The sequence below is a fragment of the Crinia signifera genome, chromosome 3 (genome assembly GCF_055691185.1).
Source record: "Crinia signifera chromosome 3, ASM5569118v1, whole genome shotgun sequence".
Classification (NCBI taxonomy): domain Eukaryota; kingdom Metazoa; phylum Chordata; class Amphibia; order Anura; family Myobatrachidae; genus Crinia; species Crinia signifera.
This window is the reverse complement of record NC_139219.1, coordinates 255,096,094-255,121,961: the sequence shown is the minus strand read 5'-3', so window position 1 is coordinate 255,121,961 and position 25,868 is coordinate 255,096,094. Positions and strand designations below refer to the sequence as shown.

The window sequence follows — 25,868 nt, the reverse complement described above, 5'->3', positions numbered from 1 at the left end:
CCCACACCACCACCCCCCCCCCACTATAAACGTGAACCCGAAGCATGGCGAGCGCAGCGAGCCCGCGAGGGGCGGCGGTACGCGTCCTCCGACCTTTTCATACCCCCACTATCCACGTCGGCGTGGAGTTGAGAATAGAAAGTGTGGCGAGCGCAGCGAGCCACCGAGCCCGAAGCGTGGCGAGGGGACACGGATACCTGTGAAGCCTGCGAGGGGACTCCGATACCTGTGAAGGTATCCACGTCCCCTCGCGGGGCTCGCTGCGCTCGCCACGCTTCGGGCTCGGTGGCTCACTGCGCTCGCCACACTTTCTATTCTCAACTCCACGCCGACGTGGATAGTGGGGGTATGAAAAGGTCAGAGGACGCGTACCGACGCACACGCGGGCTCGCCACGCTTCGGGTTCACGTTTATAGTGGGGGGTGGGGTGGCGTGGGGGTGCATTTCACATTGTAAGCACCCATTAGGGTGCTTAAAAGCAACCTTTAGGGTGCTTATACGATCTTTCATTGCATAGGGGGCAAAAATCGCGTTGCATCGCATGCCATGCGATGCGACGCGATATAAACATTGCGCGATGCACATCGGGGGCGCCGCTATAATACACAAGTACCATATTGTGCATTACCCATGTGGTCATCCCTTACATATGTAGAGTGTTGACTACAGTGAAGCCCACCATATTCATGGCTCTCGTTTTCAGTAATGCATTCTAGTGGGTACTTCCTCTGACTTCTTTTGCATTTCACCAGCTAGCAACTCAGTGGCAAATGCAGGATTTTTAGTGGGGGGTTTCCAAATGTGATCCAAAATCTCCCACTCTGCAGCACAATGGAGTAAGTACGGGAGTCTTTATATACACTGTATGCTGCATGGAGTACAGTATTAATATTTAACAGTACATGTGGTCTATAGTATACGCTGTTTAAAACATTTAAATAAGATAAATGGTCATGAAAAGGTTACCATAATAAATAAATCAAAAAATAAATACACAAACATAATAAAACCAGTACTGCACTTTCTAAGCTCATAATCTCCCACTTCATGGTAAAGCTCCTGTTTCTTCTTCCTGGCAGCTGCTCCCTGGTCCATTGTGATGTTTGAGGGCTCAGATCTACACATATGGTAAATGTTGTAGAAGAATCTGGTACACTAGGCGTGTGCTGGTTTGTCCCTTACACTGCATGATGTGGTGGCAGATCTATTGATCAGTGCTATTGTTGTCATAATTTAAGGCACTTGCCAAGAGGAAGGGGGTTTCCAGGCAACCAACCCCTCTGCGTTTGCCTATGCAACTACTTACAAATCGCATTTTGGTAATGTCATATTGATGTGCGATACTATTTAAAACTTTTTTTAAATTTTATTATACTGTGCAGATGTGTTTTTTCCATCATGTGGATTTTACATCCTGGAGCTTATAATTGTTTAACATAATAATAAAATGTTGTCCAGTACAAATTGCTTTGTGTATTTTGCTCTTCTATTCTTTCCCTAATTTTACACCCATCTCATGTAGTTCCGTGGAAGAAAGGAGACTGGCGGTTTAATTGTATTTACCAAATACTGTTGTTTAGGAAATGACAGACGATGTGAGCAAATTAGCTGCAGTAAAATGATCAGCACAATTTCCATGTAAGCTGAAACATTACTTCTCTCACAATGGATGTCTGTAAATATACTTTGACACGAATGCCGGAGTTTTGCAATGCTTGCTTGTTTGATAATGTCCAAAGAGCTTGTGTTAGATTTCCAGCTCTGCAAATAGAAAAATACCCTGAAGCACATTTTTCATTTTATTAAACCTGCTGACGGTACTATAAGTTATGTCACTGAAATAGAATTTCTGTTCTAAGCATGTCTCATACGACTTGTTTTATAATTCTTTTATGCATTCAAGCCCTCAAATGAAACCTTCACAATGAGTGTCAACTCTTTAAGTTATATCACTTATATTAATATGAATGTATTTTCAACAGAAAAAAGAATATTTCATTTAAACTTTTTTCCTAACTTTTCTTTTTCCTAATAGCCTAGGGAAAAGCTGAGTGGATGTTAGGTTAACTTTGTTGTCAATCACTCTAGAGGGGATCAGGCCCGGCGACAGGGGCGGTCAAGGGGGACATCTGACCCGGGCCCCAAGGTTCGGAGGGGCCTCATGATCACGGGGCACAAAAAAATGCACTCCCTTTTTTTTATTATGCTGTCTGCTCCGCCGCTGGCTTAGAGCAAACAAACATGCAGAGCTATCCCCGTCTCGGTTACCTGTCACGTGTTATAAATATTTGCTGTCTAGCTGCGGAAGCCAGGCAGAGGATGGCTCTGCTCCTGTATGCTGCTGAGCATGCAGCAGGAGCTAAAAGAAGATGGCTGCCCCCATACAGACTACACAAAGATGGCCGCCACCCACCAATGAGAAGCCAGGGTTTCCCCAGGAAAAACAGAGAGTACAGAAAAAAGGGGAGGAGCTTAACAGAGGAGTGTGAGCCTGGGGAAGATTTGCAGGAAAAAGGTCCAGAGAACCTGCTTAATGTCTACTCCACCTTTTTAATTAAAGGCGGAGTAGATATTAAGGTAAGTGCCTTGGGGGAGGGGAGAGAGTTCCTATCTATCTATCTATCTATCTATCTGAAGTAGTTTGTAGGAAAAAAAATGGACATACACACACACTCACACATATATGTGAAGAGGGTTTTATGGGGGGAGGGGGCCGGGAGATGTCCATGTACCAGGCCTCATGATTTCTGTTGCCGGCCCTGTAGGGGATACATACAGATGACCAGTGGGTGTTGGTTGTCAGAATACCAACACCGGCATCCCGATGGAGGGAATACTGACAGGGGTCAGCTAAATATCCTTATCTTCCCCCTAACCATCCAACACTGCAGCTTAACGCTAACCCTCATACTTCCCTTCCTTAACCTAATTCCCCACCCCACGGCATTGCCCTAACCCTCATACTTCCCTGCCTTAACCTAATTCCCCGCCCCATGGCATTACCCTAACCCTGATACTTCCCTGCCTTTACCTAATTCCTCACCCGATGGCATTACCCTAACCCTCATACTTCTCTGCCTTAACCTAATTCCCTCACCCCACGGCATTACCCTAACCCCACCCTTTGCAGCCTAACCCTAAATCCCCTCCCTCCTCCAGGCTGAATGCTACCACTCCCTGTATACTTATGTTCAGGATGCCGACAGTCGGGATTCTGGCTCTTGTATCCTCATCGATGACGACATTCAAGCACCAGTCTCCTAGCGATAGTCAAGATGCCAGTGTCAGTATTGTGACAACCGGCTGAATGCATCCTCTCTAGATGTTCAGTGATATGCTAACTGCGGATCAGGTCAAGATCATGGATGGGGTAAACAGCAGGAAAAAGGAGGGGCAAATAGAATCTTGGAGCCTCATCGTGGAAAGGCAGGCAGAATGGGTGTGCAGCATCCTTGTATGAAGTATGTAAGGTGGTCATTTGTGTTGAGTTAAGGGAACAAATGGTACACCAGGTCATATATTGATCAAGGGATCAGAGTCATTAGCACAGGATCTCCTCTGTCATTGACGTCACTGAATTAACTAAAAATGTCCATCAAGGATTCATCAGAAGACTGATGTCCTGGACAACTGACATGATGATGATGAACTTTGTGACCGCGAATGAACCAGATATCAGTAACAGACAATTGATTTTCTTCAGCGTCAGCAATGGCAGCCCATCTGTTTTTAAACATCAGACAGACCTGTCACCAGGGCATATTTCCTTTAACATGACACACAAGATGGAGTACCTAGATGCAGAGATGATGACAAGAAACAGACTTTAAGACAAAAGAACAGTGATTAGTCAGACATAGAACAGGTGGTGCAGGAACTGGGTCAGATAAGCCAATGTTTCTACCACAATATCATTCAATTATACTATATACCTAGGCTAACCTCCCCATATATTACAGAGAGAAAACAGCAGAGCTTGCGCTATCTAAGTTACTCAATACTGTCTTTGAACACCAAATGCAGTAAATGAGTTACAGGATATTATTTCTCCTAATTATATTAATCTGCCTGGCTGAGGTGTCTGAACGCACACACAGGAGACCAGAAATAGAACATTTTCAGGAGCATCTGGTCTAGAGGAAATTGGTGTCAAATACTCATGATTATCCACAAAGTCACAATTGTCTGGCAATTTTTTTTTTATCTCTGTAATGTTTTATAATAGCTTAATAAGCATCCTTGGCCAAGGGCAGAAAGCTTAGAATGCATTAAATTATCTAAGTAATAAATATAGACATGCAAACATCAAGAGTGCATAAACGACCTTCTTCAGTGTTAAAGGTAAATGCAATTGCAAACTGCGTCCTCAATGGCGTAAATATATATTTTGCGCTCCATGATAAAAAAGTTTCTACCCCCACACATTAATTATAATTTTTGCTGCCCCCCCACGAGTTTCATGCTTGTTGCTAGGGTTTTTTTTCTTGTTGTCATGGGTTTCATGCTCGTTGCCAGGGAGTTCATGCTCACTGGTGGAGCCAGCGTTCTCAGAATTCCAGGACTTCCAAATAAAGCTGTATATGCCATTCTTCCCTGACAGATGCTAGAGGCCCACTAGGCTATGAACAAGCTACTTTGAGAAACATGCGGAATTGGTGGGTGTGATTTCTGGTCCGTGGAGCACTGGGGAACCAGCATGCAGCAACTGACTAAAACACTAGGCTTGCCACGATGACATGCAAGCGCTGGTATTCTAAGGCGTTTAGAGCTGACCCTCCCATCCCCATAAACTAATCTCCCTTCTCTTGCAATGTAAAATTACACCATGACAGGGATTAGTTTATGTGGGGACAGCAGAAGTCTGGTCTACTATTCTCTTTCATCTTAAAGGCAGAATGACATTGGACCTGAACGCATAATCTTGACGGGTCATGCGAGGGGTCATGCGACGGATCGTATGGACATCGTGCGTAATGTCGTTACAATGCGCGCTCCCGCAGGTCATGAGAACAAGACCAAATGTGCTGCACATCTGATCCATCTGCTCTCATAGTGGTTGTAAGCATATCGTATGGGCTTTCTAGGTACATACAGCTCGTTCAACCACTCCATGACCTGCATACGGGCATAAGCGGGTTGTAGTGACGTACGGCCAGCTTATGTATTTGGAAGTTTCCAGCTCTCATTAACTAATTGACTGCTGAATTCACAGCGCATGGAATGAGTAGAAAGGGTCTCCCATACACAAAGAGATCGTTATATCTATTTCTTACTGTCCATGATTTATACTGGTACACACCTGTAGAATATCGATCTATTGTGATTATTAGAGAAATGCTTATATACATGGCCATGGGTCTTTACCAGTGCCACTTTTTACTTATGGGCTGCAGGACTGCAGCCCCCCCTGGTACAATCTGCCACTGTGCTCAGCCTGTGAGACTGCACTGGCTTCACTGTGACTGGCAGTGACATCTTATTGGCAGTCCAACCTGCCAGTCACCAAAAGGCAGTCCCACTGGGAGGTGTTCCCTCCCTCTGGGGCTGCCTCTTTGGCTTCCCTGGGCTGCAGCCGAAGCAGCCCATAGAACCAGGAGTATCAGGGCTGCCGACAGTGGGGTACCATGGGTACAGCTGTCCTGGGCAGCTCATTTTGCTTGCGGCGCCACCCCCTTCCCCCCCGACATTGCCTCCCACTCGGCGGCTCCCCAGTCAGCCAGGCAAGCACACTACGCACGGCAGCCCGCTGAGCGCCGAGCCCAGGACACAGAGGGGGAGGGCCAATCAGCTTCATCGGGGCGCTGCCCTCTGTGTCCCAGGCTCGGCGCTGTGCAGGTTGCACTGTGCAATGTGCGCTCTGGACCAAGGAGATGCCAATTGGGAATGAGGGGGAGCAGGAGGGTAGTGCTGCGCTGCTGCCACCGCCACTGGGTGAGCAATTGGGGGGGCTGGACTGAAAACCAGTCCCGGGCCCCAAAATTTGTAGTGGCAGCCCTGAGGGGTATGCACGTGCACAGTAATTAGTTCAATACTGCGCATGCCCAGTCCCTGTCATCTATATTGTTCAGACGCCGGGACCATGATTTAACTTCTATGGGCTGATACTCTGCAACAGCTATTTTAGATCAAACTTAATTAGACTGCTACTATAAGTTACAAATTAAGCTTCCCAAGTGTAATTCTCATTCATTACTGCCAAAGAAAAGTAACCATTTTCTGGAGCTTGGAGAGAACATTGCTGATACAATTGGAATTTGTCTGACGCTCATTGCAAACATCTACATTGATAGGTAACAGATGGAAGTAGGGAAACAGGCAGCCAAATTCCAAGTCCCTTATGCTGTATTTGTAAACGTTGTTTGAAATTCCCGCTGATATGTTATTACAGACATGTATCTTTCTATTATAAAATATATTGATTTGACTTAACACTAAGAATAAAGGGTCAACGTGAGGTTTTTAGGGCCTGATTCTGGTTCACTTGCAAAAGCGAATTCTCTCTCTAATGGACAAAACCATGTGCACTGCAGGTGGGGCAGATGTAACATGTGCAGAGAGAGTTAGATTTGGGAGTTATTTTGTTTCTGTGCAGGGTAAACACTGGCTGCTTTATTGTTATCCTGCAATATAGATATAATTTTGAAGAACAAACCCCACCCAAATCTAACTCTTTCTGCACATGTTACATCTGTCCCACCTGCAGCGCACATGGTTTTGTTCATTAGAGAGAGAATTTGCTTTTGCATGTGAACCAGAATCAGGCCCTTAGTCAGCTACCCGCATTGAGGCCCCTACAGTGCATTGGGAGCCTATCACTAATTATATCAAGAACATTAACTGCCCTAATTTATAAATATGGGTGCCAGCAACAACTGGGGCTGCTGCTGTGCTGAGTATGCAGTGGACTCTGTTTATTATACTTCCTATACTTTGAGAATAAGTGAATAAGAAAAGTGGCATGCAAAGCAAGATTTTCTAATGCCTCATATTCATGTAGCGTCATATACAATTCAGCAAACGTTGCCAGAATGTATGATGCTCATGTAGATCCTCTCAATCAAAGCGATTTTAGATGCCTCTCTGCTAGCCTTGGCAGGATGGGATAGTGTGCCTGGTTACTGATCAGCGTGTTATGGTGTGTACACACGGTCAGATGTGCCTTAAGATACTATCCACGATCCAATCAGATCAGATCGTGGATAGGATCTTAAGGCACATCCGATTTGCATCCAATCTTGACTATATAGTACAGATCTGCACTATATAGACAAGGCAGCCAAGACTTTCTGGCTTCCGATACGTGAACGCGCATTGGGATCGGATCGGGATCGCAAGGGTTAAAACCCTTGCGATCTGCATCCGATTCCAATCCGGAAAGGAAATCGGACCGTGTGTACACATTATTACACATCGCCAAGGCCATATAACCAAAAATGGTTATGTTTGTTGCAAGTAATTGGTTGTAGAATTGTATGACACATTTCTTGCCATTCCCGCCCCTGTAACAATACAGAGGCTAGAAATTACAGTGTAACCTTTACAAAGAATGTAACAATTGCTTGATTTTACATTAAAAGCTGTAATTTCCTCCTCCTGGCTCACTGTGTGTAGGAGGAGAATCTCAGCTGAGTATTATTAGAAGTTTTAATTACATTTTAGAGGCAAAAGATCTACACATCTTGTCAGTAATTTTCAATGTTAAACTTTTGGCAAAAAGAACATTCCGAAAGTCTCTTTATTTTGTTTGACAATCTCTCTGGTGGCTATAATTAAGAACTGACTTGTTCTTCATAAATTGATGGAAAGAGGAGGTGTACTGTATTTATACTAGGGCATGCACTGATCTACTTAATGCAAGGAATGTCAACCGCAAACCACACATCCCTTGGTGGCTTGTTTTTTCTAGATGGGTCCTGTTTTGCAATTTCAGGTGGGGGTGACCAGACTGTGGGTTTGATGCCCGCCAAGGGTGCCACACTTTTTATTACTCCTGTAGTGATAGCTGCCGAAGTCAATACAAGGGGGTGGGGGCAAAACCGTGCCTAATGCAGCTTCAGTACCTTCCCTAATGCTGGAAATGCCGCTTCAGTACAGCTGCCAGAAATGACGCTTCAGTACCTGGCAGTCATCATACCCGCAGCCCGGTCTCTCCCCCCTACTCCACTGAAATTTGAAAGCGGGGCCCCCATTTGTCCAGTTTTGCCCCCGCCCCCAGTACAGCTACCAGACAGGCATCAGACTAAGTGGATGCTCTCCCCCACCCTTCCAGACAAGCAACACCCCTGCAACACATTGGTTCTGCTAAATCATCGATCTAGTTCTCCCCATCGATGACAAATCTATTCTGCATAATTCATAATCCATAGATGATTATGAATCATCAATGTCCATCACTATAATGAACATTGACTGAGCAGGGAAGCAGCAGCAGGCGTTGCACTAAGGTCCTGATTTAGACCTGATAGGTGCTGTGTTAATTCGCACAGTGTTCAATTATGGATAGACTGCACATGTGTATGAGCTGCAATGCATGTGTGCGACCAGGGCTGCTGAGAGGGGGGACGGGTACTAATAACCCGGGCCCGGGCTTGCTGGAGGGGCCCGGCTTGCCCTGGTCGGACCCCCACCTCCCCCCCTCCGTCCCTCCTGGGTGGCAGCAACACACCTAATGCATGAGCTGTGCTGACAGCAGGCTCAGTATGTGCGTCTCACTGACAGCATGAGAGCTCATGCTGAGCCTGCTGTCAGCACAGCATATGCTGTAGGTATGCTGCCGCTGAGGGGGGGGATAACACTCCCACCTTGACTTTAGGGCATTTTTTCACCCCTAATCCTTTTGGGGTCGTGGCCTTATTGTGGGAGGTGGCCATGCCTCCTGCAATTAGGCCACGCCCATAAAACTTTACCAGGGCCATGCATGCCTTTCTGCTGCCCTGTGCACGACACTGTCAAGGTGATGAAATCCTGCTACTTAGTCTCACGCTGAGCGCAAGGTGACAGGAAGCTAACATCTGTGGGTGGTAACCGGCCTTCTAGTGGAAGTGCTAAGAAAAATGCAGATGTTCCAGAACAAATCTTAGGCGTGCCTAGGAAAACGCAGACATGCTCAAGCCTTTTAGGGGAGGGTGTGTGACATCAGCTCCAGCCTCAATCAGCAGCTGCTCAGTAAGTCCAGGGGTACACTAAACCTGTGATCAGTGGTGACCAGGGGGTAAATCATTTGATGGTGAGCAGCTTACGAATGGTTTTGAAAATAATTGCTCAGCTCCCTGTTGCACAGCGGGTGTGCCCAACTTGCATAGTGGTGTGGGTAGGGGACCGCAGCTGCGGGTTGATCTTTGCAGCATCTGTGCCTTTGTCAGCAGTCCATGGGGAGAAATTTACTAAGATGCGTATGCTACTTCACATGTGATGTTGCTGTGGGCAACCAATCAGATCCTGTTTATTACCTTCTAAAGGGTGCTAAATAAATGAGAAGTAGATTCTGATTGGTTGCCCGTAGCAACATCACATGTGAAGTAGAATACACATCTTAGTAAATTTTCCCTGATGTGTTTTTCCTAGCGTAATGAGACACGCCTTCAGCATTCCCCTTGTAAAACCTATGCTATTGTTCATTTCATGAAGCCCCTCGGTGGTTGAGTCTGTCCTGCTAGTACTGTGTGTCATTCATACAGTAGCGTAATTCTGTGTTTAACTAGTGTAGCTGGTACTGCAATGCCCTTACACGTGTATAAACTATGCCATCTCTAGCTCCATAGATGTGGGCTCCCATGAAGGACTGGTTGAAACATGGTAGCCATTTTGTTAATTCTGACCTGCTACAGTACATTCTTCAACCATACTGTATATTCGCTCACTTATCCCCATAGCTTGTTATAAATAGCTTAATGAGCTGCATGCCTATGTATGTATTTTCTGAGAAAAAATGTCTACTTAACATACTGTACAGTAGAGTACAGTAAAATAATTATTGCGCTAAAGTGCATTTCACTGGGAACTTCATGCACACGCTATCAGGTTTCTGACTTAAATTGAATTAGACATCTAGGGTGAAATGTAGTAGGATGAGAGATTCAGAAAGTGAGAGATTTCGTAAGAAATTTTTAGTTTTTTTAAAGCGGCAATCATTTAAGACGGGATGTATTAAAATACATCGCCGCCCTTCGCGCCCCCCCCGCCGCGATGCCGCCGCATATGTACTAACATATGCGGCTGGCATCGCAATGCGGTGACGGAGGCCCCCCGCAATACCTGTACTGTGGTCTGCGGGGGGTCTCCGTCACCTCCCAACCGGCTTCTGCTGCTTTCACACCGGGGACAGCTAAGCAGACTGTTCCTGGCGCTTCCTCCTCCCCCCTGCAGCCGGAAGGACGTCCGGCTGCGTTGATAGGGGGAGGAAGGGCTTACCTTCCGGGGTCCAGGAGGACCTGCAAGAAGGTAAGCCCAAGGGAGGGGGAGAGGGGGGGTCGGCGAGGCGGCGGGGTTGCGGCGATGCGGCGGGCGGCGAAAAGAAGCCCATAGGCTTCTATAGGGTATCGCCACCCAAAGGTGGCGATACCCTTCAATGCGGTATCATTTTTGATACATTGGAAAATGCGGTAAAACTGGGGTTTTACCGCATTTTCCATTTGATACATCTCGCCCTTACACTGCAAAATCAAACTGGTTTTGCAGTGTAAATAATTGGTGCTTTAAAAAACCTGGAGATTTCTTACCAAATCTCTCACTTTCTGAATCTCTCATCCTATTACATTTCACCCCTGATGTATGCACAGTGCTGATTTTAAAAAGCGGATGATTGCTGGTATTGCACTCTCCGGTAATGCCATATGCCATGCTGTGGGACTTATTGCGCTGCGGTGCGCGCAGGCATGCTGCGATGCATTTTTGGGATAAACGCCATAGGCAGCAGAGATGTGGGTAGCTCCATCTGTACACCCGGACATGCTGATTCTTTTTTTTAGGGACGAATGGGATCTTCCAGGAAGACAATGAGACATCATGTGGCTACAAATGTCCAAGTACAGTTGGAAGAGCATGACCAAGTGTTCCAAGTACTTCCCTAACCCTCTAATTCCCCACAATTGTTGCGTTGGCTCTATGGATCCTTCGCCATGCACCATTCAGCAGCTGTGGGATATACTTCAGTCAGCATGGCTCCAGATACCAACATACCAACAACCTACCAGCACCTTATTGAGTCACTTCCAGCCCGTCTAGCTCTCCCTCTCTCTCTCTCTCTATATATATATATATATATATATATAGAGTCAGACATATACCGTCCTTAGTGCTTCACAATAATCTCTTTGTAATGATTTTTCAAAAGAAGGCAAGTAAACAGCATATATGGAGCATACATAGTCAGGGGAAGTAACGCAGCACCCAATTTAACAGTATCCTGAAACCTTTGATCAGTAAGCAGCTTACATGACCTTTTGATCAGCATCCTTTTACTCCCACCAGCACTTAGCACCCTTTGACCAGGACCAGCATCCTTTCACTCATAACAAGCACTATTTGAAAAATGTTCAGACCCTTTTCAACAGCACCCTTTGATTAGCACGTATGACCTTTGACCAGCAACGAGCAATAATCTAGTGAAGGAAATTCTCGGCGTCTTAACCAATACACTGGTAATGCTGCAGGAGAATCGTATAAGCCTCCCAATTGTAGAACTATAGCTCACACATTATGTTCTCTGATCAGCCCACGCAAACAGTCATTTGATAATAAAGGTTCTGAGCTGCAAGTTGAAAGAATTATGTTCCAACGGCAAACATCCACTCGCTGGAGGATGCTATGCTGAGTTAAGTGTTTATTTGCTCTTCAATGCTGTCATCCGCATGCCTACTTTTTCATAGATTAAATGAGAGGATAACAGTTATATAATTAAACCAAATATAACTGAAGTCGAACTATTTAAATAACTACTTAATAGATCTTTGTAAGAAGGATCTATACAATTATAGAAGTAGTATTGCTAGGGACTCGGATCTCCACTGCAATCTGCCCTGCATGTTGATGCCTGGCTCATTTTCATCTCCAAATGCACTACACCTGCCTTCCTTCTCCTAAAAGAACTGGCTCCCCTTCAGAGGCGTAACTAGAACTTTGTGGGCCCCATAGCAAAATGTATAATGGGGCCCCCCTTGAAATGCCCATTACACATTATGTGACACACTGTAATGCCCATCACACATTATGCCGCTATCGCGATGCCCTTAACATATTATGCTGCATACCATAATGATTATTACACATTATACCAGACACCATAATGCCTATTACACATTATACTGTACTACACACCGTTATGTCTATTACATATTATACCACACACTGTAATGCCCATTACACTTTATGCCACAAACTGTAATGCCTATTACATATTATGCCACATAAGTTCTGCATTCCTACATGCTTGTTGCCAGGAGCATACATGCTCGTTGCCAGGGGTTAATTGCTCGATGACAGGGAATATTGCTCATGATCTCCGCCAAAGGGGGAAGGGGGTTTACAAACTCATTGCTCAGGGGGATTACCATCTAGTTGCCATGGCGGTTTACAAGCTCATTGCCAGGGGGAGTTACTTACTCCAAATTGACAAATATAGATGTATATATGTGCACACATACACATATATTATATATATATATATATATATATATATACGCACTGTAGATATATATATATATATATATATATATATATATAGATAGATATATACACACACACACTGTAGATATATATATATATATATGTGTAAGTATACAGTGATGGACAGAAATACAGCACTAGCTTCTGTAAGGAATAGGGGCTGTAAAGGGGGTATACAGTTGCAGTTGCTACTGGCAACAGGAACAGAGCCGCTGGCCGAAGCCTGTTTCTGGCAGGCCCAAATTCCCTATGCATGGGGGCATACAGCCTAGATTTCATGGTGAGTCTGGATGCTGAGGAGGAGAGGGAGGTGAGAGGACTTAGACTGGAAAGAGCACCTTATGGGGATACAGACGGAAACGGGACATAGGTGGCGGACAGAGCATTCATGTAAAGAAGGACAGAGCACCATATGGGGGGACATACTGACGGGGTATGTACTGACATAGCACCATATGAGGGACAGACTGACAGGGGGCATTGACTGACATAGCACCATATGGGGGGAAATACGGACAGGGGGCATGGACTGACATAGCACCATATGAGGGACAGACTGACAGGGGGCATGGACTGACATAGCACCATATGGGGGGAAATACGGACAGGGGGCATGGACTGACATAGCACCATATGAGGGACAGACTGACAGGGGGCATGGACTGACATAGCACCATATGAGGGACAGACTGACAGGGGGCATTGACTGACATTGCACCACATGGGGGGGACAGACTGACAGGGGGCATGGATTGACAAAGCACCATATGGGGGGGACAGACTGGCAGGGGGCATGGACTGACATAGAACCATATGGGGGGGACATACTGACAGGGGGCATGGACTGACATAGCACCACATGGGGGGACATACTGACAGGGGGCATGGACTGACATAGCACCATATGGGGGGACACACTGACAGGGGGCATGGACTGACATACCTCCATATGGGGGGATAGACTGACAGGGGGCATGGACTGACATAGCACCACATGGGGGGACATACTGACAGGGGGCATGGACTGACATAGCACCATATGGGGGGATAGACTGACAGGGGGCATGGACTGACATAGCACCATATGGGGGGACAGACTGACAGGGGGCATGGACTGACATAGCACCACATGGGGGGACATACTGACAGGGGGCATGGACTGACATAGCACCATATGGGGGGACATACTGACAGGAGGCATGGACTGACAAAGTAGCAGTATATGAGGGGACAGACTGACAAGCAAACAGGGAAGGGGCAAAGACAGACAGATGGATGGGGGCAGCATAGATGAATGGGGGCATAGACAGACTGACAAAAAGTTGGGGGGTTGCTCACCTCACCATCACCTTCCTCTCCACAGAGCAGCTCAGTGCAGCAGCAGCAGCTTGGCCTCACTCCACGGGGCGGAGCAACTCCAGGCAGGCTTCGACCAGCACAGCGGCACTTGTTTCTATACTGAAGATCTCCAGACAGGCTCCTTCTCCACAAAGCCTCCCCAGGCATTTTCAGGTGGCACCAGGCAGGGAGCCTGCCAGCGCAGCGGCACCTGCTTGTCAGGCACAGCCTCACCTGTCAGCAGCTGCCGGTTAGAAAATGCAGGGAGAGCGCGCTGGTAGCGCCGGCCCGCGCACTGCGCATCACTCTCACTTATCACTCTGACGTCACCCCCCTTTCCGCCCGGCTCCTTCCGCACGCTGCCTCTCCTTGCCTGGCTCCAGCCTCCTACTGCATGGCGCGTGGCTATCCCCCGCCAGGCTCTATTTTAAAGTACTGAAACTACCGAGGGTGCAGGGGACTGCTTGCTCTCCACCGGGCCCCCCCAGCCGCCGGGCCCCATAGCAGCTGCATCCCCTGCACCCACGGTAGTTCCGCCACTGCTCCCCTTCCCCTTCAGCACCCAATGAAAAATTCTCACAATCATTAACAAAGCAGTAACCCAATGTTCTCAAATATACCAGCCGGACCTTTATCTCTATTCACAATCCCGCCTGTACACTTGAATGCCATCTCTTCTGCTAACTGATTACATCCTCATCCACTGCCCCATGCTACTTTTCACTCTCTCTCTCCTCTATGTTCATGTTGTTACCATCGAGGGTTAAAAACTGTATTAACCTCCCATGATTTGTACTATCAGATACCCGTGATGCCGCACATTTGCAGAAGAGACAGATGGCATGAACTGAATCAGTGCACCACCACTAGCCCACTGCTGTGCTGAAAAGATATTGGGGCAGATTTATTAAGCTCGGTGAAGTGATAAACTGTCTGGTTTTTATCACTGGCCAATCAGCTCCTACCTGTGAAGTTACAGGCTTGGTTTGAAAAATGACAGGTAGGAGTTGATTGGCCAGTGATTAAAACCAGACAGTTTATCACTTCACCAAGCTTAATAAATCTACACTAAGCTGATCCGCTGACTCAGACTGGTGATAATCACAGTGGCGGGTGGTAGGACAGGAGCTACTTAAAATCAGGAGTGAAAGTGATTGCACTGGGGGTAGGAGTCAGATCGCTTAGAAAGTGGTCTGAAATCGCCCTGTGTGTAGGCCACTTAAGATACAGACAGTGGGTGGAGCACAACTCCTGAGTGGGGGGGGGGGGGGGGGTTACTCAGACTCTATATAATGTACATAGAAATAAGCTACAGTCAGAGGTACCAATGACAGCCTAGTAGATCTGCATTGCAGTGCAAGCGGGACATTTTTTTTATTAAAACCACTCTTGCCATCAATGGTAGGTAACCATTTGTTTCCTACCCATCGATAGCAAAACTATATGACACTGGCATTCGATCATCAGTAATTTTGAAACCTTTATGGCTGGAGGCAGTGGAGTAAGTTAGTTCCAGTTGCCCGGAGGCAAGATATACATTGGTGCCCCCCCCACGCACACACATACACACACACAACCTTATAGAAAATATATATTTCTGGATAGATAGATAGATAGATAGATAGAGAAAAAATATTTCAGAACTCAGCCACAGAATCAATACTGTTGGCTTTTAAATAACTGACTTAAACTTCCAGGGGGAGGAGAGGTGCCCCCCTTGGGAGCTGGAGCCCGGCGGCAGATGACTCCATTGCCTCCCAGAGTTCTACCCCTGGCTGGAGGCCATCCCTATTGTAAGCTCTAGTAAGCAGGTCCCTCTTCCCTCATGTGCGTTTGCTTCCATCACTTATATGATCTCCTACCCACTGCCTACAGTGGCACCAACCCATTGGGATCTACCAGTCTGATTGTCCGTGCTGTAAAGTGTTCTGTACTGTTTTTGTGATGTTGTTTATGGAGCTACTGTATAAGGCGCTGTGGTCACCTTGTGGTGCAATGTAAATAAAAAATAATCTGATCAGCCATGTCAGCTGTCACAGACTGAGAGCTATCATTGTGTAGGGACACAAAGAAAATAATAGTTCAAATGGTTGTTATTGCCTACAGTGCCCCTCTGCTTTTAGCTTCAAAAGTATTTTTTATAGTTAAAGGAAAGAATCTTATGCTGGGTACACACTTGAAGAGTGTACTGTTTGTTTGTGCGATAAGCGATATATATTGGTAACAGATCATCGGCTGCATATACCTGATATGTCTGTTAAAAAAAGTTGTTTACAGACATAACTTTATAGTTCTGTAGCAAATGCCAATATATCTGAACGAAAAATTGGTGCATCTGCATATGTGTGCGGGAGACCTCCTGACCTCCCATACACTGGTCGCAGAAACTGCTGACAATGACATCAAAACTGGGTGGGCCTACCGAGCAGCCGATTGGCAAATGGGTATAGCTCACCTAGGGCCTGGTTCACACCTGATCACCGACCCCATAGCCGATGGTTGAGGTTTGCGTATGGGCAAATATGTACATGTGCAAACCCCCGGAGTGAACGCCTTCTGTGAGTTTCACACTCCCTGTGGCGTTCGCTCACTGGGGGGAGGACAGGGGACGGATGCAGGAGGCCACCTAGTGTTTTATGGGGGCGACCATGAAAACGGTGGAAGACGGCGGAAAGGTGGAAGACCAAGCAGGCAGCTGATGTCAGCACCCTCCCCGAATTTGGCAGATAGCAGGCACTGGACAAATCAGTCCAGGCTGACTTTCTTAGCAAACGGTGGAAAAAACATTCGATGGTGAGCGATCATCAAATGATTTTTCTCCCGTGTGGATGCATGCAAGAGGATGTGTTACCGTACACATCTTCTCGCATGCTAATGAGCGGATTCCCTTGGTAGAGGGGTGGGCGTTTGGCGGGTGGCATTTCCATGCTTGCTAGGCTGCGAACAGGTCTGAATCAGGCTCTTAGGACCTTCTTCAGGTCCATTTGTTGGCCAGCGTGCGTTCGCACAGGGCAGGTGTTTGCACTTTGCACATGTACATTTCTGTGCATGCGCTGGGTGCACGCACCCATCCTTGCAGTCGGAGGGCAGGGGGCGACGGACTGGGCCATTAGCATATGGGAATGCCCAGCGTTTCATGGGCATTCCCATGTGAATGCTGGGCGTTCTCATGCTAATGCGGCTGTGATGGACATGCGAGGGGTGGGCAGCTTACATCACCGGACGTCAGCTGCCCGCCCACTTCCCCCCGAGCGTACACGCATATGTAAGGTTGCTTTAGAGCAACCTTACATATGTGTGCACCTACCACATCTTTTGATGGTCGGTGACCACTGAAGATGTGGGAGGGCCCCAGTGGCATGTGAATGGATGTTTATGTAACACATCCTTTCGTAGCCAGTGCAAACTTACCTGCCTTGCAAATTGCGGGCTGGCGTAACACCATTCGCAAGGTAGGATCTGGTTGACTCGCAAGGATGCTAATTCGCATCCGAGCAAATGAACCAGAATACCCCCATTATTCGCTGCTTCACTGTCATGATGGACAGTTGGCCAGAGCCAACCACCGTGTTTTTAAAATACTGTAAGTGTATTTAAAACTGCCAAAAAAGACCTACTGTATTATGAGTACTAACTTTCAATATAGTGATTGGAGATGAAAGCACATACAGGTATACAATGATTTGCAGTATGGCTGCTGTAACTTCTGTCTGTGAAAATATTGGCTGATATCGCTATATTAATCCTAGCTTAAGGAATTGCCACAAGCTGTGCACATCACTTTCTGAAGCTTCTGCCTAGAACAAGCTGCAGTTGTTGCTATTTTGTTGTTTATATTAGAACAACAAGCTTTTGTCATTTTTTCAGGTTTACATTTCATGATAGGCACAACCTGTGTACTTATAAATAAATCTGTTTTTTGTGGATTGCAAAAACCTCAACAGCTGTTGCTAAGAAACAAGTGCTGTACATAAATAGCTAAGATTGATATTTGTAAATTTAAGTTTGAAGCTTGGACTTTGGTATATTCCACCTGGACATTGGCATATTCCAAATTCAAGCCAGACGTGAAAGCTTTCAAATAGATTGAAATGAAAAATGTATATGCAACAACGGTATTCCTAGGAGCCTGTAAACCAATGCACACAGATGGTGCAGAATTAAGGGCCACATGGGGCCGAACATGTTTAAGTTCCTATTACTGAGAAGAGGAGGAACTGTGAACAGTGCAGTGCAGGTGTGGCCAGTGCTTGCTTTAAGGGTAGGGCCAGAGCTGTTTTGGTATGTCCGTGTGTACACCCTTACACTATCATCCCACTCTCTTCCTAAGGACATTAATAAAGCAAAATTGCATAATTTTCTGAGAATTTTTATTTTATTTAGCTAATCATGATTGAGGTATTGGTCTGCACTCAAAGTGAATTCACCTTAATTTTTTGGTTCACTATTAATCAACTAGGCATCTGTAACATTAAATGTTACTCTAACTCCATTACATTATATCGAAGATATTAACTCTTTGTTTCTGGAAGAAACACCCCTGATGAAGTCTTGATTAAGACGAAATGCATGGGGTTCATTGTACTTCATTTTGTATGAATCCACTCCAATCAAGTTTCCAATAAATCTTCTGGTTCATTCAATTTGTACTTCATTGATTATGGACTATTAAGAACCAGACAGGTTATTCTCCTAATAAGGAGATATTTGGCGCATTTCCACTATTAGCGTGTGTATATATATATATATATATCTGTAGGAACAATACAGAAGGAAGCGCTTCTTAGTGCAATAATGTTTTTATTAAAAGGCAGTCTGTCACTTCATAAAAAGTAAAAGGTAGACAGGAACTCGTACCCAACAATTCATCAGTGTGGGCTTGAGTACCACATGATATAAACAATTTCCAATGATAAAGCAACCGTCACCGTCAGTTACCCTCTGGAGATTAGAGCTGGGGAACCACGCTGGTTTGTGGACGCTGGTCCGTCGACTCTATTGCCGGGATCTTCCAGCAAGTCAGCGTCTCTCCCTCTCCTGATCGGCGACAGGTTGAAGTTAGCGTCTGGTGAGGCACACCCAAACGCGTTTCATGATGGACTTCGTCAGTGGGCTCACTGACGTAGTCCATGACGAAACGCGTTTGGGCGTGCCTCACCAGACGCTAACTTCAACCTTTACCTTTATCATTGGAAATTGTTTATATCATGTGGTACTCAAGCCCACACTGATGAATTGTTGGGTACGAGTACCTGTCTACCTTTTACCTTTTATGAAGTGGCAGACTGCCTTTTAATAAAAACTTCATTGCACTAAGAAGTGCTTCCTTCTGTATTGTTCCTACAGATTGTCCTAATCCCATTGGATCCAGGGATTCCCCACTTGGTTAGAAGCAGCGGTCCTGGAGGAATAAGGATCTAGTGCACATTTTATAGCAGACCCTGAGCGAGGACTGTGACTTTTATAACACCATTGATTCAGGTGTAGTGGTTTTAAATTGCTAAGCCAAAAAAGCTAGCGCACCTCTTATCTCTGTGTGTGTGTGTGTGTGTATATATATATATATATATATATATATATATATATATATATATGGTAGTGAAATCAGGCGCTCCAAAGTGCATGTAAATGTTGTAGAACAAATTTATTTGGTGCACAGACAGAAAAGGATGGGATCCCGTACCTGAGCCCTCTAACGAAGTCGATGATGAAACGTGTTGGGCATGGCCTACCGACGTAATTGGAACAAAGGAGTTTTGAGTGTAATCGGCTCCAACATTTCCTAGGTGCTGTGCACCACTTTTATGCTGTATGTGCGCGGTCTCTATACCACCGACTTTGGTATGTGATCCCATCCTTTTCTGTCTGTTTGTGCACCAAATAAATTTGTTTTACAACATTTACATGCAATATGGAGCACCTGTTTTCACTACCATTATAGATTACACACCTGTTTGGACTCAGGAAACACCGACAGGTGGAAAACAGAGCTGCCGGATCGATAGTGGAGATCTGAGTGCTGACAAGAAACCTGCCACAGGATTTGAACTGCACACTGTGGGGAATGGTAGCTCTGAGATATCTTTTTAAAAAACGATTCACTTGTTGCGCACTGTATATTTTATATATATATATATATATATATATATATATATATATATATATATATATACTGCTCAAAAAAAAAACGGGAACACTAACATAACACATCCTAGATCTAAATGAATGAAATATTCTTATTAAATACTTTGTTCTTTACATAGTTGAATGTGCTGACAACAAAAATCACACAAAAATGATCAATGGAAAGCAAATGGAGGACTGGATTTGGAGTCACACTCAAAATTAAAGCGGAAAACCACACTACATGGAGGACTGGATTTGGAGTCACACTCAAAATTAAAGCGGAAAACCACACTACAGGCTGATCCAACTTTGATGTAATGTCCTTAAAACAAGTCAAAATGAGGCTCAGTAGTGTGTGTGTGGCCTCTACATGCCTGTATGACCTCCCTACAATGCCTGGGCATGCTCCTGATGAGGTGGTGGATGGTCTCCTGAGGGATCTCCTCCCAGACCTGGACTAAAGCATCCGCCAACTCCTGGACAGTCTGTGGTGGAAAGTGGCGTCGGTGGATGGAGCGAGACATTATGTCCCAGATGGGCTCAATTGGATTGAGCTCTGGGGAAAGGGCGGGCCAGTCCATAGCATCAATGCCTTCTTCTTGCAGGAACTACTGACACACTCCAGCCACATGAGGTCTAGCATTGTCTTGCATTAGGAGGATTCCAGGGCCAATCGCACCAGCATATGGTCTCACAAGGGATCTGAAGATCTCATCTCAATACCTAATGGCAGTCAGGCTACCTCTGGCAAGCACATGGAGGGCTGTGCGGCCCCCCAAAGAAATGCCACCCCACACCATTACTGACCCACTGCCAAACCGGTCATGCTGGAGGATGTTGCAGGCAGCAGAACTTTCTCCTTGGCGTCTCCAGACTCTGTCACGTCTGTCATGTGCTCGGTGTGAACCTGCTTTAATCTATGAAGAGCACAGGGCGCCAGTGGTGAATTTGCCAATCTTGGTGTTCTCTGGCAAATGTCAAACATCCTACATGGTTTTGGGCTGTAAGCACAACCCCCACCTATGGACATCGGGCCCTCATACCACTCTCATGGAGTCTGTTTCTGACCGTTTGAGTAGACATATGCACGTTTGTGGCCTGCTGGAGGTCATTTTGCAGGGCTCTGGCAGTGCTCCTCCTGTTCCTCCTTGCACAAAGGCGGAGATAGCATTGCTGCTGCTGGGTTGTTGCCCTCCTATGGCCTCCTCCACGTCTCCTGGTGTACTGGCCTGTCTCCTGGAAGCACCTCCATGCTCTGGCCACTACGCTGACAGACACAGCAGACCTTCTTGTCACAACTCGCATTGATGTACCAGCCTGGATGAGCTGCACTAACTGAGCCACTTGCAGGGCCACCGACAGGGGGGTGCCGTGGGTACAACTTTCCCCGGCCCCGGCTTCTGGAGGGGCCCGGGCAGCTTCCCACAGTGGGATGGCCACCCCCGCACCCGCACAATGCATTCCCCCCCCGGCACCCCCTGGCACGGCACACACAATACACAGTGCAGCCTGCAGAGCACCGAGCCCAGGATACAGAGGGGCTCGGCGCTCTGCAGGCTGCACTGTGCAGTGAGTGCTCTGAGTCCCGACTGTTGGAGGACGGAGAAAATGCTGCGGCGCCGCTGCTGGAGGGAGATGTTGGTAAGTAATACTAATTGCGCAGTGTAGGGGGAGGCGGTGTGCCGACTCGGGGGGGATGGGCCGCTGGGGGCCCGGGCCCAACATTACTAGTGGCGGCCCTGTCCACTTGTGTGGGTTGTAGACTCCATCTCATGCTACCACTAGAGTGAAAGCACCGCCAGCTTTCAAAAGTGACCGAAACATCATAGGAGCTGAGAAGTGCTCTGTGGTCACCACCTGCAGAACAACTCCTTAATTGGGGGGTGTCTTGCTAATTGCCTATAATTTCCACCTGTTGTATATTCCATTTGCACAACAGTTAATAAATAAATAAATTTTATATATATATATATATATATATATATATATATATATATATATATATATATATATATATATATACAATATATAAATTCCTGAGTATAAGCCTACTTTTTCAGAACATTTTTTTTTTATGCAGAAAAAGCCCCCCTCGGCTTATACTCGAGTGAGGGACCCGCTTGAGTCAATAAGTCTTCCCAGTTTTTTTGTTGTAAAATTAGGTGCCTCGGCTTATATTCGGGTCGACTTTGACTCGAGTATATACGGGTAAGTTTTATTTTTAAATGAAAAAATGTACATCTTTAGTACAGGCATACTACTCCATACCAATAATACTCAGCACAGAAAGTTATAGGAAGTTGTGGAATGGTGGTGTTGTGCGTTCTATCTGTTTGATGGGAAATGGGAAATGCTCTTGGCCTTTTAAGAGCAAATACTGTACATAGAATGAATCCCATTGATTTAGAGCAGGGGTGGCCAACCCATCCGAGACAAAGAGCCAAAAAATTGGTCCTGTTAAGACAAAGAGCCGCGACCATTCAAAAAGGGGCGTGGCCTAGCTCCCAGAAGGCCACGCCCCATTTTAATGTCTAGTACGGCACTCGGCGGGCTTGAATAAAGGATGTTACCACAAAATGCTGCTTTCAGGAGGTATATATAAGGACGTATGTGTATATATAATATATATGTGTCCATTTCCAGTGCACTCACAGTAACCATTAATCCATTGCTGGGATACGAATTCAAGGACAAGGCACTCACATCCCTCCCAACATGACCCTCTCCAGGAGGGACACAATGCTCTGTTTCTGGACTTTCCTTTTAATGTATGATTGCCATCACCTGTGGTGAAACGCCTTTCTTATCAATTTACCTGTTTAAAACAGGTGATGGCAGTCATAAATTAAGAGAGAAGTCCAGAAAAAGAGAATTCTGTCCCTCCTGGAGAGGGTCATGTTGGGAGGTATGCACTCACCAGATTTTCTGTATTTTATTATTTAAAATGACTGCATATTTCCTCCAACGTTTCGGACCCTCACAGGGCCCTTATTCAAGGCACAGTCCATCAATAGAGACCCAGGTAGCGAATGACTCCCTGGCCACCTGGTTCAGCTTATATAGGCCTGTAATGAGCTAAACACCTTTCTGGTGTTCATTTGACATCACTTAATCACAGGGTCACATGACCATTCATTAGATCAAATTTCCTTACTCTAATACACATGCCTAATACACCTACTAAAATGAGGGAAACCGAATGTCCAAACTACTGCGCCGGTAGCCACTGATCATTGATGTTTTAACTTTTATTATCTAATATGGATGCACAGACCTCCTTCTGGGTCTGCGTTCCATCTATGTTATGCCCCCAAAGCCGCATTAGTGGGTTCTGCCACGACTCCACTGTCCAGCCCAATCCCGCCTGTCAAGCAATATAGTCAGGTGCGCACTCACCATACTCAGCCGGCAGATGTCATATTAACAGCCGAGCATCTCAGATCTCTAATGGACGCGCCCACTCTGATGCGTCATTTGCCGGTCACCTCCTGGTCAAGGCAGGATTGTGCAGGACAGTGGAGTTGTGGCAGAACCCACTAGTCCGTCTTTGGGGGCGTAACACAGATGGAACGCAGACCCGGAAGGACGCTGCCGCCTAGCGTGCCTTTGCAGCATCATCACGGCCGCAGCCCGTCACGCTGTGCTACCAGAGTAACCAGACGCAGGAGGCAAGGGAGGGAGGGAGCCGCACACAGGGAAGAGAAGAGCCGCATGCGGCTCGAGAGCCGCGGGTTGGCCACCCCTGATTTAGAGCATAACACAATAGAGACATTAACTTCAATAGATTCATCTGGTTTGAGGGGCATGGAGGAGAACATGCCCAGCACATATTCTCTGGCCACTTACAGATATAATCTACAAGAAATAGATTTATACTTGAGCTCCAAGCATCTTTACCATGCATCATAGACTATAAATAAAAATGCATTTTCTTCATGCTGTATCTCCCATTGTCAATGAGTATATGCGATACTAGTGCATTTAGAGTGTTCGCTCTTACTTTATCATCTGTAAGGAGCAACAATTAGCTGTCCCCTGTCTACTGTAGCTTGCAGTGATTTGTCATTTAATTGTGTCCTCCATATACCATTAATATAAATGTCAGATAAGATTAATCATTGTTACAAGGAATTTCAAAATGAATGCTCCTCTAGGGAAAATGAAGCTGTAACAAGCATTACACAATAGTAAGAATGGAAACACATGACAGGTACAATAACACAAAACACATTTATTTCTTTTGCTTCTGCTTGCTTTGTCTTTATCAAAAATGTTACATTTTCTGAAGCTGTCATTTGTCGTTTTGAAATGTTATATAAGATGTCCCCAAAATGGCCAAAAAAGTGAGGATTTTTCAATGAAAAATCAAGAAAGCTAACAAAAAGCAATTTTTTTTTTTTATAAAGCTGCTTTGTAGTTCATGCTTCTGTGTTTATCCTGCTTTAGAAAATTTTAAAGAGGCTTCTTTCACCCACCCTATAAGGGGGGGATCTAGGGGGCGCTTGGTAGGGGTGGCTTCACAGCAGCTGCTAAAAAACAGGGTAGTGACTCCTGTACGTACACAATTGAAAAAGGAAGAAAAGAGCAGCACTAAATAATTTAAGAAAAATTGGATGATCTTTACTAAATTATTTTTACTAAATAGTAGACACACATATAAAAGAACAATAAAAGGATAAACAGTACATGGCATATATGGAAAACGAAAATCATCATTTATGAGTAAATGATGATTATTTAATTTCCACCATTTCCACACTAGCAGCAATTAGGAGAGTCCGTTACTATTGAGCCCAGAATGTCAAAATTTGAGACATAGGCCCTTATTCTGATCGGTGCGGTAATATCCACGTGCGTTCGTGCCGCCGATGTTTTGTGTCTGCGCATGTGCAGAGGCATCTATGCACATGTGTGAGCGGGGCGTACGGCCATATTCCGCATGAAATGTGAACACTCCGAACAGGGGATGGAGAGGGGCGTGAAGGGCTATTTGGGCTCATTACCATATGCATACGCCCCGCATTTCATAGGCGTTCCCATGCAAACGCTGGGCGTACGTATGGTAATGCGGCCGTGACGCACGTGTAGGGGGCGGACATATGACATCGCCGGATGTCAGCTGCCCACCCAGATCCCTGCTTTTGCACGGAAAAATGTCCGTGAGGTCTGAGGTTGCGGGAGCTGGTGGACCACTCGGTCCTTCATTCGATGGTCTGTGACCATCGAATGATGGGGGAGGTTCCCTGAGATGGAGGAGGCGTATTCCGTGCAAAATACACGGGCGGTCCATGCGGCCAGCTTCTTACCGCGTACGGACGGAGTTGGCGATCCGTATGGAAGGCGGGGATTCGCACGCACGGTCCTGACCGCATATTCGGATCCGGCCGCACCGATCAGAATATGGCCCATAGTTACCACTTCCAGATGGTTTATAGGTTGCAATGTCCTTAGGTCCAAGTGGTCGGCCCGGGTGGCACAAATCACCAAGCCACTGGAGCAGAGCCAAATTTCCCATTAGGCACGTGAGTCACGTGCCTAGGGGCGGCACATGTTTGGGGGCGGCACTTGGATGCCTGTGATAGTACTATCATCCCAAAATTGACCAATAACTGCAAAATATCCACTGTACTGTATTATATTCCATCTTAAATAGAGTGTAAATGGATAGGACATGCAGATTCTGCCCCTATAAACTGTCCTACTTAGTAAACATTATTGTTGTGCCTAGGGGCGCCCTCATC

General features: G+C 46.0%; 1 protein-coding gene and 1 long non-coding RNA gene across 2 annotated transcripts in view; one reads left to right on the top strand and one right to left on the bottom strand.

Moving 5' to 3' along the window:
- Positions 1–14,246, bottom strand: part of LOC146064423 (uncharacterized) — a 45,830-nt gene extending 31,584 nt beyond the window's left edge. The window contains exon 1 of the long non-coding RNA XR_014471806.1: positions 14,002–14,246. This is a non-coding gene — a long non-coding RNA (uncharacterized LOC146064423). The remainder of the gene's footprint in view (positions 1–14,001) is intronic.
- KCNAB1 (potassium voltage-gated channel subfamily A regulatory beta subunit 1) overlaps positions 1–25,868 on the top strand; it is a 258,194-nt gene that overhangs the window by 31,279 nt on the left and 201,047 nt on the right. The gene's annotated exons all lie outside the window — the stretch shown is intronic.